This window comes from Rattus norvegicus, chromosome 15, assembly GCF_036323735.1.
Source record: "Rattus norvegicus strain BN/NHsdMcwi chromosome 15, GRCr8, whole genome shotgun sequence".
NCBI lineage: Eukaryota > Metazoa > Chordata > Mammalia > Rodentia > Muridae > Rattus > Rattus norvegicus.
Genome location: NC_086033.1, coordinates 4132604 through 4136395, shown reverse-complemented (window position 1 = coordinate 4136395; position 3792 = coordinate 4132604).

The following is a 3792-nucleotide window of genomic DNA, read 5'->3' as shown; positions in this document are numbered from 1 at the left end:
CTGGGCTCCTTCCCAGGTTCCACCCACCCTTGCTGCTGAGCCTTTCCCCCTACCAGTTCTGAGACTCTCGCTGGCCTTTGAGGTTAATCTGGGACCTGCATATAAGGGGTTGTTCTTGAACTCTGATTCCCTGCCTCTATTTCCCAAATACACTATACTATACACTAGTGTAACACACACACACACACACACACACACACACACACACACACACACTCGCGCCGCATACACTCAGGAGGTTGAGGCCGGAGGGACAGAGCTCAAGGTCTGTAACATCATCATCATCATAATCGGTGGACGGATGGATAAACCAGGGAGGAAGCCAATGTGCGAATGTGCCTGTTGGGGTGACCCTGACTAGCAAGTCTCACCAGGAGACACCAATGGCCCTGTGCTTGCTGCCAGCACATCCAAAAGCCTAGCTGAGGGAGGCAGATGGTCCAGTAGCGCTGGCCCCTGCAGGCCAGTGCTTTAGCAGCAGCCTGTTGGTTCCGGTTGGAGAAACAGGTTACCCCCTGGGTCATGGGATAGGCCAGGGCCGGAAACGGAGTGTGTAGGTGAGGGAGTTAGTCATGAATTAGAATAAACTCTTACAGCGGAGTATGGGTAGTGGGGGTGGGGGTAGGAAGGAGGGTTGTGGAATGTTCTGGAAGGAAGGAGAAAGGGCACAGCACCCACAGTCCACAGGTTCCCGTCACTGCCTCCTCTCCTTCCTTATCCTCTCATCTTCCGAAGCTTCCCAATCACCAAGTCTTTCCAGATTGTCAGCAGAGCCCAGACCACACCTTAGCTCCACAGCCACTTGGAATTCAGGGATGCCCGATTAGCTGGGGTTTACTCTCCCAGTCCCGCTTTTTTCTTAACCTCCCCTCCCCCCAGCTGGACTCCCCTCGAAGGAGCTCCCTGTCCCCCCCAACCCCCTTAGTTGTTGCTTTTGTCAGACAGCCGTCAGGGTCGGAGGGTTAGAGCTTTAAGCTTCACAGGCAGTCAGGTGACTATCTTGGTGGGTTTAATGAAAGATGCCTCCCCATTCCCCTGTAACTGAGAAGCAATGTCACCAAATTCTTCAAAACATTTCCGTTCAGGGGCTGGAGCAATAGCTCTGAGGTTAAGAGTGCTGGCTGCCCTTGCATAAGACCTGAGTTTGGATTCAGCACGGAAGTTAGGCACCTCTCAGCCACCTATAATTCCAGTTCCAGAGGATCTGACGCCCTCTCCTGGCCTCCTTAGGCACCGCACCCGCATGCGCATCATTAAAAATAAAATAAAATCTCTAAGATGCTTCCATTCCAAAGGCATAGATTGTTGAGGTTTCAGTTTCCCCCCAGCTTGCCTTTTGACTTTCCAACTCCGGACTCAACACTATCACCAGTCTTCTTTCTACGCGTGCACGGGAGAATACATGTTGGTATGCACAAAGGCTATAGGCTGGCCAGATGGCTCAGCAGGTAAAAGCGCTCGCTGGGAAGCCTGAGATTCTGCCTTTGATTCCCAGGACCCAAATGATGGAAAGGGAACGTCAGTTCTAGAAGTTTGACATATACATATAAAACGAATTAATTAATTTAATTATTTAATTAAATGGAACTTTAGAATGTGCAGCCACTTGAGGGAAGCATCTGGAAACTTTTCTGGAGGTGAGTATTTGCAGGTCCGAGGCATCCTAAGCTGCTTTCGCTTGTGACTGCTGACCGTGTTCATTCACAAGCTCTTGAGAGCACAGGTTTGAGAGGGAGACACTGGAAACACCCCAGTGAGAACTGGGACCCAATCTTATTATACGGCAATGGGAAGAAAGATGGATACTGCCAAGACATGATGATACCTGACTGGTAAGAGACAAATCACCATGCTCCATTTTCAGTAGGAAGCGCTCTGAAAGCTTATCGAATGCTCACAGGTAAGCGGGGAACACCGAGCCTCTCTCCCTGAGCTGGTGGCTAGAACTCGCTTGTCTTGGAACTCTGAGAGCTGGAAAGTTACAGACATTCTGAGCCCAAGATCAGAAAGGAGGCAATCTCAAGACCTGGAATCTTCATTAGACAAGGTTTTGCATCTTGAACCAATAGGACAGAGAACTTGGGAAGGGGGGCTTTCCAGAACCCCAAGACTGTGACTCTTTTTTTCTTTTTCTTTTTCTTTTTCTTCTTTTTTCTTTTTTTTTTTTTCCTTTTTCTTTTCTTCGGAGCTGGGGACCGAACCCAGGGCCGTGCGCTTGCTAGGCAAGCGTTCTACCACTGAGCTAAATCCCCAACCCCAAGATTGTGACTCTTAAAAGTCTCAGCCTATGGAAAAAGAGAGCAGGAACCTCTCAAGATCAGGGATTTCGAAAATCACAGACTTGCACCAAATCAGCACATCAGACATTTTTTCCTGTTCTCTAGGCTAACATCCTTTCTGTAGATTTGTATATTTAAATCTGCTTTGCTTTCCCTTATTTATTTATTTATTTATTTATTTATTTATTTATTTTCTCTTTCTTCTTCTTCTTCTTCTTCTTCTTCTTCTCCTTCTTCTTCTCCTCCTTCCCCTTCTCCTCCTTCTCCTCCTTTTTCTTCTTCTCCTTCTCCTCTTCCTCCTCCTCCTTTTCCTTTTTCTTCTTGAGACAGGGTCTTACTAGGTAGCCATGAGGTAGATCCTTACAGCATAAAGGTCTTACTTCCCATATCTGCAATCCCAGCTCTTGGAAGGCTGAGGTTAGGAGGATCCTGAGATCCAGGCTAGCCTGGGCTACACAGTGAAGCCCTGTCTCTAAAACAAGTACTCCCTGCCCCAAACCACCACCACACACAAGCCAAAAACAAAAGGAAAGAAAGAGAAAGAGTAGTTATCACATGTGATAATCAGGAAGTCACTCACTCAAAACCACGTTGAGTGAAAGAAATCCCATTGCACTGAGGATGTACTGTGACGCAGCTCCTATCAAATTCACACAGGACAGAGATTAATCTACAACCTTTGGTGTTAGGACGGTTACCATTCACAGGTGAAGGGGTAATGATCCGGGAGGTAAGCAGAACACATGCTTCTGGGCCCTGCTCAGGCTCAGGACTCCGAAGGGCAGAACCTAGAGAGGATCGGAAAAACAGGAGTGGGTCTTGAAACTCATGGCCCACAGGGAGCTTTGATTCAGAGAAACGGAAACTCGGTACGCACTTGACAGTCAACTCCTCACAGGGCCTAACCTGAGCCAGGATGACTAAAAGGCTGGTAAGGAGTCAAAGGTCTCCTTTAAAGTCACAGTCATCAAAGCACCTGCTGTGGCCAGGTTCAGCCATGGCTGAGATTCGTGGCACTCACCATCCGTGGGAGAAAGACATGGGGGGGGGGGATAAACAAGAACACAATACCTACCTGAGTCACTCCCGGAAGCCCAGAGAAGGAAGCGGGCATCTGGTGTGAGCTGGGCAGATGGCACCACACTGGAGAGACAGGAACTAGGACACTGGCCCAGGTGTTGCCAGTGGGTGGCATGACATCGTCTCAGACTTGGGGGCAGGGAAGAGCTGGGCATCTGAGGAACTGCTTTGGTTTTTTTTATCTGGAACTCAAGTCTGTGTAGTGAGTGGGGCTGGGGGAAGAACTCACATCGGAGCTCTTGCCTGTGGCTTCTCCCATCCCCAGCACAGAAAGCCAAACAAGGAGTTAAAAGGCTGCCTCTCTGGAGGGGTCAATGGGGTGCTCAGCGTGGCAAAGAATCTGGAGAGAGAGCCCTGGGACTGTAAAGAGCTATGTAAATGCTACCAGCTCTCACTCACCCAAATGGCTTCTGCCTGTTGCTCACAGCAGGAC